The sequence below is a fragment of the Rhinolophus ferrumequinum genome, chromosome 5 (genome assembly GCF_004115265.2).
Source record: "Rhinolophus ferrumequinum isolate MPI-CBG mRhiFer1 chromosome 5, mRhiFer1_v1.p, whole genome shotgun sequence".
Lineage (NCBI taxonomy): Eukaryota > Metazoa > Chordata > Mammalia > Chiroptera > Rhinolophidae > Rhinolophus > Rhinolophus ferrumequinum.
The window spans coordinates 20202332-20220202 of record NC_046288.1 but is presented as its reverse complement, the minus strand read 5'-3'; positions in this window follow the sequence as shown (position 1 = coordinate 20220202).

Sequence of the window (17871 nt, the reverse complement as noted above, 5' to 3'; positions counted from 1 at the left end):
TTAACATCACTTGTCATTAGGAACATACTGAACTACTACTTCATACCTACTATAGTGTCTACAAAAACAAAACAAAATAAAATAAAACCTATACATTTCTTTTTTTAGTGAATAAATTTGACATACACATTGTGTAAGTTTAAGGTGTGTAGACTGTTACTTTGATACAGGTTACTTTGATATATTGTAATATGATTGCCAAGGTAGCAGTATTTATCATGTTACATAATTATAGCACAATATCATTATCTATGCTCATTATATCATGCAATAGATCGCTGTAACTTATTTACTACTCATTTCTGATACATTTCTGATGATAATTCAAATGATATAGCCACTTTAGAGAATAGTGTGGCAGTTTCTTATGAAGTTAAACATATTTCCATTCAGCAATCTCAAAAGCTCTTTCAAAAGAAAGGAAAAGATATATGATCACAGAAAGATTTGTATTTAATTGTATATAGCAGCTTTATTCATAATTGCCAAAAACTGCAATCAACCAAACATTCATCAACTTCTGACCAGATAATTGCACTTAATAGATAACCTGTCAAGAAAAGGAACAAACTACTATACATGTATCAACATAAAATAATCTCAGATTCTGAAAGCATGAAATTACATATTGTATGATTCCATTCATATCATTTTTTTTTAAATGATAAAACTACAGTGAGAGAGAGCAGAACTGTGTTTGTCAGGAAGAAAAAATTGACTATAAATGAGCATGAGAAAACTTCTTGGGGTGAAGGATATATTAATATTTTACATCATGACTGTCATGGTATTCATACAACTGTATACATTTCTCAAAATACTGAATTATATTTTTGAAATTGGTAAATTTTACTGTATGTAAAATTATGCCTCTATAGTACTGACTAAAACAATTAAGGGGGATGATTATTGCTCATAGCTAAAAGCAGTGTAATTAGAGGCTGGATGAGATAAATTCAACTTCCTACAGACTTGAATTTTCTGAAGGTCCAAGTCCTGGAGATATGGAATAAAACCCAAGGAGAGCTTGGTTTTTATGAATCAGAGACTGACATATCAATTATTTTAATGTGTAAAGTTTCTACATACAGGGAAAGTCAGATAAACACAAACTATTTTAAGTATAAAAAAAGATTTAAAAAATATTTCTTTTATTTGATGTCTAAATAAATGGTGTTCATAAAATGGTGGAGACAGGAAAAATTTTAACCTAAGAAATTTTTTCTATATAATTGTTTATGAAAGAAAAACTAAAACGTCAGAGGATGTTACCACATCTTGAGCTTTTTCCTATAATTTTTAACCTACTCTATTCTAATAAGTAATTACTGCATATATTCAATTCACTTATGGCAGAATGCTGGACTAGATTATTATGAAATAACCTGTTACAATGCAATTAAAATATGAATATTCTACAACACATTGTAAATGTATTATTGTGACATAGGAAAATGAAGAAAATCTCAAGAAATAGAATGAGGCAGGTGAGAAAAAGAGAGAGACAGAGAAGTGATATGACGAAAAAGAGCAAGAAAAAGAAAGAGAAGAAGAGGAGTTGGGGAGGAAGACGAAGAAGAATGGTTAAAATGAGAATGGAGTGAGCAATAAACACTCAATTTGGGACGTGCCAAGGTGCAAATGCTGAAACTCATAATTGGAGCTTCGGAATCTTACAGGTGGCCTCGAATTTCCCACCCATATAAAACAAGGAATCTAAAGCACCGTCACATACCTAGCGACAGCAGCAAAGACATAAAAATGGCAGGGGTGTTTAGCCCTCCCTCAAACTTGTTGAACTCACTCATTTTGCTTATGCAAACATTGGACAGCTTCGGTGAATGGCAGTAGATTATCAAAACAGGTGGTGACTCCAATTATAGTTGCTGCTTGAGATTTTTTTCTCTGTTATGGAGCAAATCAACATAGCCTTAGCACATGGGATGCAACAAATGAGCTGGCAATACTTTTTCCTCTGTGTCATTTATCATAGACCCCCAGAAGCAGTTTGGGTGGACAGCAGAAACACGTCATTGTCTTTCTTGAGGCCCTGCCAATTCTTCCTCAGTCACCATCCAGACTGGAGTGAATCTGATTGTTTTATTACCTCCCCGGACATCTTGGTTTCATGGATGGCCTCATACCAAAGGAGCTGACAGAAGAGGAAGTAGCAAAAAGCCTTCATATACCACATGCATGACAAACTATGAAATATGCCTCACCAAATTCAGAGACCCTTCTCTCAGTAGATTTTCTAACAGGTCCAGTGATCTAAGTCATATTAAGATATCTCCTCATGATGAAAATTTGGATAATGGTTCTAGAACTCAATAAACTTACTTAAAATCATTCACTGTACACTCCAAATGGATACATTTTATGATATATAAATTACAGCACAATAAAGTTAAATAAAAATTATCCTGTCAGAGCGAAAAATGAACACTGTGACCCCAAATTCCATAGAGGCCCATTAGATGCAGTGACTAAAAGTCAGGCAACATATACAGTGTCATTTTAATATGCTGTGCGGAACCATTTGCAAGGTAGCCCATAAGGCTACCAGTTTGGGGTGGAACTCAAAATAAGTGACAGTTATGAGGAGGATCCAAATCATAGTGCAAGAAGTTCTACCTTTTGGGCCTTTGACCTGGAAGACACAGTGTCTGTATCATAAAGTGATGTAATGCAGAACCCATGCTGATGTCAATAGGAGAATCACAGCACAGAGCCTTATGGCATTCTTCTCGAAACAACTATTCTTTAAAAAGCATTTCAGAGTGCTCTTTCAGACACTGAACATCTCACCACAGAATCCAAAGTGACTATGCTGAATGAGGTGTCATCCATGAATTGGGTGGTTGCTGAATCTCAAGCTGCGTGGTTGGGTTTAAATAGGAAAACTTCCTGCTTGAGGATTAATTTTATAGATTATTGAGGAGATCTTGAAGACACAAGTAAGTTTCATGACAGAACTCAGATTAGCATAGCACTCAGCTTTGCTGCACTGTCACTTCTTTTATACTATTGTTTATTGCTAAGAATATTTAGGCTATACTCCATTAATAACAACTCCAGTGACTTATGATAACAAAGGTAAATACCATGAAATTGGACGGTAGAAATAAGACCAAGTACCTCATTAATCAATATAGAGGTAAATGGTCTAAATTCACTATATCAGAAACAGAGATTTTCATCTTAGATATAAGAAATGAGTCCAGTGAAATGCTTTTCAAAAGTTGCACACTACAGATATAAAAAATCATGGGAAGATTAAAAGTAAAGGAAATGGAAATAACTTATTTAAATCAGGATTATACCTATCACAAGTCTACTACTACTACTACTAAATAATATTGACTAGCTATATTAATATCAGACAAATTGTATTATAATTTTTAAATGTTATTAAGGATTTGGAGAACTAGTATTAATGGTAAAAAAAATCTGTTTTCCATGAAATTTTAGGCATTCTAAATGTTTATATTCTAATAATACAACCTAGGAATAAGTAATGCAATAATTTATGAAAATGCAAGGGGAAAATGACAATTTCCTACTATGTTCACATTGGAATCTACTCCTCTCACTTAATATAAATAATGTAAGTTCCCTTAAGTCAGAGGTTTTGTCTCTCTGTTTACTACCATAGTCATTTGTATTAGTCCGTTTGGGCTACTATAACAAAATACCACTGGGAAGCTTATGAATAAAATAAATTTATTTCACACAATTCTGGAGGCTAAAAGTCTGAGATCAGGGTGCCAGGATTTGTCGGGTGAGGGCTCTCTTTCCAGCTGCAGACTTCGGGAGCTCCGTGTGGTCTGTTTTCCAAGAGCACTAATCTCATTCATGAGAATTCCACCCTCATGATTTAATATCCTCCCAAAGGCCATACCTCAAAATACTATCATATTTAGGGGTTAGTATTTTAACATGTGAGCTTTAGGAAGGCACATTCTGATCACAACATCATTTAATACAAAGAAGGTACTCCACATCAACTGCTGAATTAGTAAATTATTGGTGGGTTCAACAGCAAAAATATTAGTAAAAGTATAAAATACAGAAAATAAGCTTGACTTAATGGACATATAGGGATTCCAGCATCCCATTATAGGAGAGCAAATTATCTTTGCAAGTCAAATAAAATACTTACAAAAGTTTGGTCATTAAGCAAACACTTAAAAAAGATTTTCAAAATTTGCAACATACAGTCTCCATGAACTTAAAATCGTGCAATTAATTTGGAAATAAATGACAAGTAAATTTAAAAATAAAGTTGTAAAATATTCATTTGTAAATAATTCAGAAGTCAAAAGTAAAGAGATTTTTAAGTATTTGGAAATTAACATTATGTTAAACAATACAAAAAATTTAAAATATATAGCATTTACTATATGAAGTAAAAAACAAAAGAACAGAATAAGTGCCAGAAAATTAAAAGAGAGAAGTAAACAAAAATATATAAAAATTAATTTACTAGATAAACACAGATAGAATTAATATTATCAACAGAAACAAGAGTTTATTCTTTGAGATAAAAGAAAACAAAAGAGATGATGTAAATGAGAATTATTAAAAATAAAAAAGGGAATACAATTACAAGAGAAAATTCAGAAATGAATCTCAAGAATGCTATGGATATACATTTGAAAATTTAAAGGAAATAGAAGAGTTCTAGATAAATCCGACTTGCTAATATTGATTTGAGAATAAGTAAATATCCAAATACCCTCAGTATCTTAAAAAAAAAAGTACCAATAATTAAAAACTTAAAGCAAACAAAAACAAAACAACAACAAAATAGGCACAAACTTCTAAAATAGAATTCTATTAAATTTCCAAAAATGTATTCCAAGATTATAGAAAATTTTAGAAAATAGAAAGAAGGAATATTTACCCACTTTTTCAATTTGAGGCCACTATGAACATAATTGCAATAATCCTAAACAAAATATTAGAAACAAAATGCTACAAAATATCAAGTTCATTGTACCAGGTCAGACAATTAAGTCCGCAAACTCATCCTAGACAAAGTACTACCTACCTCATTGCTGAATATCACTATGGCCTCCTTCGGAGTCCTCCATTTGGTAAGCTATGAGTTTCCCAAACGCCAGAGCCTAGTTCACACTTCAAAGCAATTTTGGAATTCTTTTTCTGGAATGGCCATCAGAGCTGTCATGGTATTATCCTTGATGCCCTGAATGTCATCAAAATGTCTTCCTTTCAATATTTCCTTTATCTTTGGGTAAAGAAAGAAATCATTGGGGCTCAGATCAGGTAAGTAGGGAGGGTGTTCCAACACAGTTATTTGTTTACTGGCTAAAAACTCTCTCACAGACAGTGCTGTGTGAGCTGTTGCATTGTTGTGGTGCAGATCCATGAATTGTTGGCGAAAATTTCAGGTCGTTTTTGTCTAACTTTTTCACACAACCTTTTCAGCACTTCCAAATAGTAAACTTGGTTAACTGTTTGTCCAGTTGGTACAAATTCATAATGAATAATCCCTCTGATATCAAAAATTTTAGCAACATCACTGTAACAAGTCTTAATTGTCAGACCTCGTACACTATGACCAAGTTTGATTCATTCTAAGAACTCAGAGTTATGCTAATAATAAAAATCCACTTATATAATCCCCAATATTAACAGATTAATAAAGAAAAATAATATGCTAACTTAAAAAGTACAATTAAAATATTTGAAGAAAATCAACACCTCCTCATGATTAGAAAAAAAATCTTAATAAATGAAGACAAGAAAATATATTAAACTTGATAACATGTATTTACAAAGAAACCTTAGCTGATATCACTTATGATGATAAAGTGTTAGAATCTTGCCCCGTATAATCAGCAATGAGACCTGACTATTGCATATCATAAATATGATCCACATTAATGCTATGAGAGAGAAAAAACAAATAATAAGTACAAAATTGAAATAGAAATAAAATGGTGTCATTATTTACAAATATCAATGGGTACTTGGTAAATATAGAGAATCTTTAGACAGGTCATTACAATTAATGATACAAAGAAATCATCCTGAAAAGGCTATATACTGTATGATAATAACTACATGACATTCTGGAAATGGTAAAACTATAACAACAGTAAAAAGATCAGTGTTTGTTGTGGTTCATGGGGAAGGCGTATGAATAGTTGGAGCATGAGGTGTTTTTTGAGCAGTGAAATTATTCTGTATGATACTTTAATGGTGGATACATAACATTATCAGGTATCTTTCCACACTTTGGAGAGCCCTTATAGGCAATTCAGCCTTGTTTCTGCAAGTTTTGTTTTATCCTTATATTCCCTTTTCTAAGGTCAGGAATACGAGTCTGACCTACATCATGAATTTAACTTGTATTCTGTTGTAATAAGTCTTTCACCGATTATCCTTTTTTCTTTATTTCTTGCTATAATGAATCTAGTTATGCTGCACATTATACTAGAATCTGAAGAGACCAGGGTAAGCAAAAAGATACAGTGTTTTTCTTCTCATGGAGCTTAGCATTTAGTTAAGAATGTCAATACTACACTACACTTCATCTTTGATAATATTACAAAGAAATTTGGATGACGTTATTATAGCCTATAATAGATGTATATGACTTTGTGATTTCAGAGAGACCTTCTGTTAGGAAGCCTTGGGCGGCATTTGAAAAACAATTTAGAGTTTACAGGGTAAAGGGGAGAGGGAGTATGAAGTGGTTAAGGATTTGAATGAAAGCCACTGTGGCTGCAATGAGCAAACTGACGGGAGTGTAGGTGAAATAGGGTTAAGGACTAAAGCCAAGTTCAGGCCACGCAAGTCCTTGTAGGCAATGTTGAGATCTTATATTTTGTTTGTTATTGTTTTCTTTTTTTAAAATTTTAAGAATACTGAGAAATTGAAACTCTGTGTGTGTGTGTGTGTGTGTGTGTGTGTGTGTGTGTCTGGAGTGGGTGACACAATTAAACGTGAGTTTTAAAAAGCTCAGTATGCAATTGATGCAAAATTTAGATTCCTCCTTTTCTTGTCCAATCTTTCCAAAAACATGAAGGGTTTCCACCTACTGATATTCTTCTTCAAAAGTATATCACTTAGTGCTTGCTAGCATTCATTTTGAACACCAGTCTCTGCCTGTCTTCCTATATTTCCTCTCATCATTTTGTTTGGGTCTTGGCCCAAATGAATTGGTCTAATATTTGATGTTCATATATATTTTTTTTTAATCCAGCTATCCCACCACTCACTTAACTTCCTAGATCCACTTTAGCATCTTGAAGAACCAATGAAATCTGAGCTCACATTTTAAGTACACATGCTCTTGCTATAGAGATTTTTAAAAAATTTCTACCATATGAAAGCAGATATTTTAGTCTACTTTGCTGTATATTTTTTTAATCATTTGAAACCAGAAATTGGAACAAGAATAACTACTGGGAATTAGCCTAAATTCAGGGAAACACTTAATTTCTTTTGATCTAATTTCATCCTAGGGCAATGCTTTTTGACAGCATATGGTTTGGATTTGGCATAAGAGTAGAAGCATGCTGAAATCACTGTTTAGGGATTCACAGGCCTTTAATATAGAAATGTTACAGTCATATTTGGTCAAAGATTACAGAAGCATATTTCCAGAGAATGCTACAAGGTGTGAAATGTACTAAAGAATACAGTAATGAAACCCCAGGACCACAATTCAGCAACAATTATTAGGCAATCTACTATATTTCAGGTAATGTATTACACATTAGGGACATAAAGATTTTGAGGTTTTGGTCCCCTGTTACAATTACAACTTTGACCTAGTTCTTTCCTCAAACAGCTCATATTATAAAGGTAGAAAAGATACCTAATTATAGGATGTTAAAGTACTAGCCAAGCAATTTTGTTAAAAAGGCTATGAGAGTCTTGGGAAATAAGCTATTTGCTTTGGCAGTGAGGGAGAGAAAAGGTATTACGGTAGGTGACATTTAATCTGGGGTGGAAAAAATGAACAAGTGTTTCTAAGAGTGTGGGATGACATTTCAGGTAAATGGAGAGATAGATGCCAAAGTAGAGAGAGACATGTGAAGTTGTATGGTAAGGCACCATCATTCAGGAGTACAAAAAAATTATGTGCAGGCAGATAATCAAGGATTCAGAAGTTAAAAAGACAGTTTTGTGCCAATTCACAAGGAATACAGGATAAATAGTCATGCCTAGCTTCAAAACAATTTAAGCTATGATTGGATTAAGGTGATCTTGAATTACAAGTAAGCCTAACTACTTTACAATCACAAAAATACATTCTAGAAGAAGATAATATCTTAGGTCTCAATTTATCTCTCTAATATAACTGTCAGCACACAGTCCAAAATAAGCAGGCATACAAAGAGACAAGATGTCATAGTTGATACCTAAAGGAAGAATAAGCAAAAAATGGAGTTATCAGATATGGATTCTAAAAAGTAATGTTAGATATGTTAGAAAATGTAAAAGACAAGATAGAAAATTCCAACAGTTAAATGGAAACTATTTAAATATTTAATGAATATTCTGGATTTAAAAAATGTATTGGTGAATTTATGCATTTAATAGATGGATTTGACACTGATTAGACACAATAGAAAAGGTAATGTGAGAACTGAATAAATAGATAAAAATAAGTATGCAAAACAAAGAACAGAAAGGCAAAATTAGAAAAACAGTGAAAAGTGAGAGAGATGTAGGAAATACAATTCATGATAATCTGTGTCCTCAAAAACAGGAGAGAGAAAATGAGAAAAAAAAAAAACCACAAAACAATATTTGAAGAAATAAAGTAGGAAATAATTAGGTCAACTTTAAACAGCGATTTACTTCTGCCAAATAAATCTTAAAAGTAGAATATAAAAAGATTACATTATATTGATTCCAAATAAATTATTTATGTCTCAGAACAAAACCCAACAATATTTACAAGAATTCAGTGGTATTTATCATTGTTGTATCCAACAAGGTGAAATTCACATTCTAATTAAAGATTAATGGACATGGGAAGAAGCAACAAAATACTTTAAATTAGGAGAGAAATCAATAAATCAAGTTGATCAAGAACTAACACAGATTTTAGATTTAGCAGATAAAGATATTAAAATAGTTATTAAAGATCTTAAACCCTATTCAATATATTAAAAAATAAAGTAGAAACATTGAGCATATTTTAGAAGACCCAAATGAAACCTAAGGAGATGAAAACTTCATTAACTGAGAAAAAAATACACTGAGTTAATTAAAGTTTCACAAAAACTATAAGAAAATAAAACTAGTGAACTTGACAATATAGCAATAGACACTGTCCAAATTAAACAAAGCAAGAAGAAAAATAACATTAAAACGAAGAGTATCAGTGTGCTCTGGGACAAGTTCAGTTGATTTGACACAGGGGTAATTGGATTCCCCAAAGGGTAGTATAGAAGGAGACAATAAAACATTCATTGAAGAAATAGCCTGTGATTATCCAAGTTTGATTAAAACTATAATTTCAGATCCAGGAAATTCAGTGCAACAAAGTATAATATCACTTGAAATAATGTGATAAGTTATCATATATACAATAAACCCTAAAGCAACCAATAAGAGTTTATAGAACAAGAAATAAACTTCAAATATAAAGGCACAGGCACTTTAACAGTAAAATGATGAAAAATACATACCATGTTAACTTTAACCAAAAGAAAACTGGGATAGCTATAATTAATATAAAAAATAAGATTTTAGAGGAAATAGTACACTGTTTCCCCCGAAAATAAGTCCTAGCTGAACAATTAGCTCTAATATGTCTTTTGGACCAAAAATTAATATAATAAAAATTAATATTAATACATGACCCGGTCTTATACTAAAATAAAATTGGAATCTTATATTAATTTTTGCTCCAAAAGATGCATTAGAGCTGATGATCTAGCTAGGTGTTATTTTCGGGGAAACACGGTATTGCTAGAAATAAAGAGATAAATAAATAAATAAAACCTATAATGATTGATAGGTCAATGCATAATTTCTAATAGGCACACAAGTATCTGGCTATTTCATAGTATTAGAAATGTCTGTATATTTCCATGTTATAATATATATATCTACTTACATAAATTAATTTCATTTCTATTTTAAATTAAGGACATATCTATGAATTTTATTTTATTACAGAAACGGAGCATTATAAAATATATGCTATTAAATATTGGTGCTGGTGCAGCATGGATGAATCTCAAAAACATGCTAAGTGAAAAAAGCCATATCAAACGAACAAACAGAAAAAAACATACTGTATGATTGCAGTTATATAAAATTTGGGAAAAGATAAAATTAATCAGAGAAAGAGAGTAGATCAAAAGTAGTTTGAAAAAAGAGAAAAGACATATCAGGATTGACTGCAGTGGAGAACAAGACTTCTTTATCAGGTGCTGCAGATGTTCTATATCATGATTGTTGTGGTGGTTGAATAGATAGATATATACACATATTTATCAAATCTCATTGAACTATATGCTTAAAATATTTTCATTTTATTTTAGGTAACTTATATATCAACACAATTTATTAAAACATTTATGATAGAACACATAAAAGGAAGGTATTGGTTCTGACAAGTTTGAGAGCTTTTGACTTAAATCCCCGTACTTCCAAACATTTACTGAGCTCATTAATTCATCTATGTTCACCTCCTTTTCCCATCACTAGAAGTTGGTAGAAAGATCAAATTATTCATCAGTGTTTTTTTTTTGGTTTGTTTGTTTAAATATATAACAACTACTTCATTGCCCAACAAGCTACATACAGTCAAACAACCCAAATAGCACATCAAGGTGTTTTGCTAAACAAGTATAAGTCTCGGGGTTAAGAAAAACTGCCATATGGTTTAAAATGGAAATGTTTTGCCCTCAATGTTATAAAATCAATTACAAAAGAGAATCAAAGTTATCTCAAGAAACTTTGGGTTCTATTTCTTCATATACACAGAGAGATAGAAATATGTTTATTTATTGCCATTTATAGATGAAGGTGGTGACAGAACACTGGTAAAGTAAAAAAATTGAGGAATTTTCTGCTTTAATAACATGAGATGATTTTCTGTTTTTCAACCCCTCATTATGATCAGTAAAACTAACTTTCAAAATGGTTGTTAGACAAACAAAAACTCATAGACACAGACAACAGTATGGTGGTTATCAAATGGAAAGGGAGGTGGTGGGGTGGTAGAAGAGAGTAAAGTGGGTCAAATACACGGTGAGGGAAGGAGACTTGACTTTGGGTGGTGAACACACTATGCAATATACAGACAATGTATTATAGAATTGTACACTTGAAACCTACATAATTTTGTTTGCCAATGTCACCCCAATAAATTTAATAATAATAATAATAATAATAATAATAATAATAATAAAAAGTTGAGGCTTCAGACAAAAAAAATGGTTGTCAGAATAAGAATGAAAGACCGTGTGTTGACAGAGCTGAATATGTATTTATATAGATCTTTATTCACTCACAGACACTTTCAGCTCAGCAGTGTTCCTTTCTAGATTGAACCTCTCAAGGAGATGATTATAAAATCAGAAAACGATGTCCCAGGTTTTCAGCCTAGCATTTACAAGAACTGTTGAATATCTATGATTGAAAATAATTGCAAAATATATCAGAATGATTGCTGAATCAAGCTGTGCTGTAACTGTTACCAAGTTACCACACATTGCCGATGAGTTTATACTTAGACTATACTCAAATTATGCTTGTGGGGAATAGATTAATATATATTTGATTAATGTTATCAGGAGTGAATTATAACATTCTAACTAAAATACAACTTTTATTAATAATAATATGAAATGTTAGCTACATCCTTCACAAATAGTTGATAGGTCAAGATGAACAAGTGAACCTCACTTTAGCCAACCATCTAATCCCTGTGGACGCACTCTCACTGAGGGCTGGCGCTGCACTGGAAAACACCCACGTGCTTGGAGGCTAGAGCATCTCTGCTTTCCGTCTTTGAAACTACTTCCTAACAGAATTTAAGAGATTCTGGGATGCAACTTATAGTATCTAAAGAAATTAAGATCCTAAATTAACTGCTACAGGTCTTATTGGTTGGTAGCATAAACCACTGAGCAGAATATAAATGTGTTAAACGTATTTAACACATATGTGCTCAAATGTTTGCATGTTGATAGTATCAAGGGATATGTGTTGCACATATATGCTTGAACCTATAATACATATTCTATTACACTCAATTATGTCTCACAGGGTCTATTAATGCCTAATGCGTCTGATATAGTATATAAAATTAAGCATATTATAACATCTATGTTTTACATATGTGTATGTGTGTGTGATTGTGGGGACAGAGCCCCAGAGAGCAGTTTCCAGGTTCTCGGCCTCATGTGGAAAGGTGCTGGCTCAGGTAGTAGATGGCCATCAGCTGTGGCTGGTTGGCTGTCAGCTGTAACCATTGAGCCATTGGCCACTAATATAACTGCCGCGGCTACGGAGGGAAGTCGAGGAGAGAGAGGAGAGTGGAGGAGAGTGGAGGAGAGTTGGTCGGTTGACAGCAAAGCGGACAGCAGGTCGCACGTCATGTAAACCCAGCCTCCAGTGAGAGCATAGTGGTATGACTTCCCTACCTATGGCTCCGTGGGTGTTCCTTTTTGGCCTCACCACATCCTGCGTTCTTGTGTGGGGAGCGGGACCAGAGACCCCGCCTGACACCCCGCATGACAGTAATAATACTTCTTGTGTGGGTTTTCAATCTCTTCTTATCCCATTGAGTAAAAGTTTAGTTTAAGGAAAAAATATCAATAAATAGAGTAACAGGAATGGAAAATTAAGGTTTATTTGCTTTAAGTGTATTAGTTGTCTCATTTAATCCTCTTAACAACACTGGGAAATAGGTAACAGAATGTCCATTTGCAGGTGAAGAAACCAAGGATTATAAAATAGTTAAGAAGCATTTGTGGTTCTTAGATTTAGCAGATACGGATATTAAAGCATTCTGAGCTATGCAAGTACAAAGAAAGCACAGCTTATTGGTTAAATAAGCTTGTCATCCAAACCAAATATTTAATTTTTGTAAATTTCCAACAATTGAAATTATCAAGGCACTTCTTCCCAATTCTGAGATAATCAGGGTCAGAGAAGTTTAGTCAAGATGTTTCACACAGGTAAGCATTCATTAACATGAATGACACGAACCAATGCCAGGTGCCATGATAAAAAGGCCAAATAGTGACCTGGAATTCAATACCACTGAATGTTTTGGCATTCTAGTGAGATAAGGGAGATTAAAACAAACAAACAAAACAACCTCTATTGTTCAAGTAAACCATTAAAATTAGAGTTACCCCTTTAAATGACTAACATAATTTATACCAAAAGAAATATGAAAGCTGTCACTGGGATAAATTAGTATTAAAAGTCAAATGCATATCCACTTAATTACTTGATCAATTACTTAATGTTTTTAATGATATTTTTTCTTATTCCTGAATACTCAGAAGGTTTTGATAGGCTTCTCGATTACATCTTGTTCTCAACAGATATCAATAGCATGATGGAGCCCCTTGTTCTTCTCACAAAGACCAATATAATGGGCTCTATTTGGGAATTCCCCAAACTGAAAAGCCACCTAGCAGACAATACAATAGGCATCTATAACTTTTGTTGTCCAGTTATCTCCATTGGAAGTTATTTTAATTCACTATATAGTGATTCTAGAGACTTAGCCTCATTGTTTGATAGTTTACTGAATTTAAAAAAAAAATAGGTCTTTAATGATATCTTTCCTGTGTTTTTTTTTTTAATGTAAGAGATGAAGAAGTGTGCAGTTTATCCCAGATCGTGTTTTTGTGCCCGTAAGAGACTTTTTCCCAGAGTAACCATGATCTGACAATGTTTGTAGTCTAATTACTTATCAAACATTATACAAATAATTCTTAAAAGAACTATGGAGCATATGACAAAAAAATAAGCCAAGTAGTCCTTAGAAATGCACACAATCACAGAAACATATACACAGCTATGTTTATTTATTATATTGCTTTTACAGGGTTCAGTTGCTAGTTGTAAAATTTTTATGTAATTTTTTTCTATCAGATTACTTTAGTTTATGGTTAAGAACTTGAAAAAAAGAGTTGATGGCTTTAAAAAAAAAGACACCAGTCTTAGTAAATAATTATAAATGTATTTTATATGTTCTCTATGATCCTTGCCAAATCTCTGTGACATAGATGTTATTGTTACACTCATTATATAGATAAGAAACCTGAGGCTAAGAGGCTGTGTATTGTCTTTGGTCCAATGTAATTAACATTTAAAGAGTGACCTTGAACCCAAGTCTTCTGTCTCTACAGTCAGCACTTTACCTAATGTAGCATAAATAAAAACAGAAAAAAAATATTTCCTCCCTTCTTTTCCTTTCTTTTCTTCTTTCTTCCTTTCATCAACCTATCCTTTTACTGATGACTTTTTTTTTGCATACATAAGGTAATATAAACAGGTAAAGTATATTCTATATTGTAGCCATTGCTCATTGAGGAATAACTCTTCCACTCTATTGGTTGTTCTCTACCTGGAATCTGATATATTAGCTAGTTCAATTTTAAAACACTTACAATTCTTCACTCTGTTTACTATAAATTTATTCAGCAAGAAGATGCAATCAAAATACTCCAAAAATGTAAGTTACCCAAAATGGTACTTTCATTCACTTGCATATAGTAGTTACTCAATAAAATATAGTGTAGGTTTTGAACTCACTAGAGTTGCTTAAATATAACAATTCAGCTTCATCAACTAGGGAATATAGTAATAATAATGGAATATAAATTAGATAGCATTAACTGCCTGTTAAAGAATGTAAATTGGCTATAACAGAAAAGGAGCAAAGTAAGGATTGCAAATACTGTCAAAATACAAGAGTCGTGTAAATATCAAATGCTATTGATTTATTATATAAGCCTTACCTTTATATTTGTGAGAAAAAGAATAAAAGTTATATATATTCTGCAATAAATGGATGCCACAAATTTGCACCACCCATATTATAACCTATATTATAACCACCCATATTATAACCATATATATAATATGCTTGACAACTCATTGAGTTCTGTCAGATATCAATTTCTATCACTAGTGAGTAATGAAAGCTTTTAGCCAGTGGCAAAATCAAGATTAACCACTACTACAAACTGATTGAAGTGATTCCATTGAATGTCTCATCTCCTTATCAGGAAAATATTTACATGGGAAAAAAATAAAAGTTTGCTATAAACTTTTTATTATTATGAGTTTGTCCTAAGGGTTCTACAGATCTGTCTCAGAAAAGAAATAAAAAACTGTAAAAAGAAAAAAAAGTAACTTTTGAAAAGTTAAAAGAAAAATGAAGCTGTATTTTCAGGTATTAAATTGAAATATGTTGTGATTAAAATGAAATTACATCATCTAATTTTATTTTTTCTGATGACAATAAAAACATATGCCCAGTCAATATGATTATGAATGTGTACAAATGGGATTGGGTTGTGTGGCTCTGGAGCTGCATTTTTGCTAGATTCTAGTACTTCTAATATTTTTCTTCAAAGGTTAACACTTTTCTGGCAATTAAAATAATGTAAGGCATTAGTTTTCTTAACCACATCACTGATATCTCAATGATTCATGGCACACTGATAATGTCTGAGTCCTTGGTTTCTGGCTATTCACTTCTAAATGCCAAATGCAAAATAGAAAGACTCATAAAATCACTTTGATTTTTTGCATGTAATTATCTCAATTGGACGTACAGTCTTTAGAGAATAAGAGATCATACAGGTCAGTCCTTTTCAAATTGTACTTTGAGAGAACCCTATTGTAGACATCCTTGGACACTGGACCTTAGCAGGAGTAAAGATAATGGGTAATGGGAATACAGTGTCCAACGCAAGTCTCTCTATGCTGTGTTTTGCTTATTAACCATTCTTATATGCCTATCATTCAAATGGATAAACTAATGGGACATATGATCTGATCATGGAATAGAAAATTCATAGTCACAGATAATAGCACTTATATGACAGAGAAAATCTAATAATGAACAACTGCTAATCATAGTACAAAAGAGTGGACGCTAGTGGCATTGGAACTCAACTGCATAAGTTTGAAACCCAGCTTGGTTACTTAAAGTTAATATATGTAAAACCTTTAAAGAGAATATAGTACATATTAAGTGTTCCAAAAAATATCACCTATTATTGAGAAAGTGTGTGTGGTGATTGTTGCTTTATGCTTACTTTAATAGAACTCCAAGTATATGTATTTTGGGAACACATAAGAATGAATTTTCCCTTAGTCTTTGATATGCATTATATGGACATTTTATAAACACTAAAAAATAAACACAGCCTCAAAGAGTTTTCAAATTAAACTTGAATTTCTAGGACTCCGAGTGTTCACTCTTAAGCCTCTTTTTTTTTTTTTTTTAATTATGGAAGGCTTCATTTAATCAGTAATCACTTTAAGTCCACATCTAGAGTACAAATAAAATCAGAAACCTCCAATATTTCCTTCAATTGATTCGTAAAGTGTTGATTCACAAAGTTTTATACAAAGAGGAATCACTGAGGTGGGTTTTCTAACTGCCAATTTTAGTTCTCAGCATGAGTAATTCTTAGGATATAGATAACCAAGAGACAATACCTGAAAAATATTCTGCAGGATATAAGACAATTTATGCATATAGGTTTACTTAATACATGCTGAGTTATGATTTCTCCTTTGCTCAGAGCAAAACTTGATGCATTTCTAAAAGTTCTGAATCACCTGTATCCAACTTTAGGTGTAGAAGTGAAGGGAAATTGGATAAATTAGAGTTATTCACCTGGACAGATGCCAAAGCTACTACATGTCATTAGCATTGTAAAATTTCACAACTGTTGTAAAAGTTTATCAGAAAAAAAGACACAGGGCTGGGGAGTCTGTGTAAGCGGAATTTAGTAGAACATTAGTTACATACAATCCACCTTTGATATGTGGGAGTAATGACAGGGCGTGGGAAAGGACCGATATGAGTCCAAATAATGGAAAACAAAAAAGTGCACTAATCTTTTGATTACTGAGGGGAAGATTAATTGGTTAAACCCCAGCGGGCAGCTGATCCTAGAACAATGATGAGGCATCTGTTTGCCAGCCATTTGGTTCAAATCCTTTGGGCTGATCCACATTTGCATCCAAGGAGAGTAGAGGAGAGGAAGTAGGAGGTACGTAAAAATGAAGAACAGGCAAATTATAATCAGTGCTAATCAGATGTTGCCTAAATTTTGAAGAACCCCTCTGTGCTTTAGCATAGCTAGTTTACATTCCTTAAGCACTCTGTAGATAGAGTATACCCTATATAAGAATGAAAAATACTGAATTACTGATATATAGGACAAAGTAATTTATAGACTACTGACTATAGTACTCACACATTTGTATATTCTACTTTCTTTATATAGATTCCAATAGTAACTCTATAGACTCTAAAGTAACTCTTCATAAATTACCTTTTTGTACATATTTGCTATACTAATATATAACAGGTAATTATAAATAATATATAAGGCTCCCCCCAGCCAAAAATAAAGTTTTATATTTTTCCATTAAAACGTTATACAAATTGCCAGGTCATTAAATCATGCATCAAAGAAGACACTTATTAATGCAGTCAATAAGTAATGATGATCTTTCTACTGCCTTGCTAGGATCTATGTTATAGGACAGAAATACAGGGATGCATAAAAGAAATATGGCCTCAGTCATTATTTAGATTAATTCTATTGGGAGAAATGACATCAAAGCATGTAAAACAAACACGTAAAATAATTACAAATT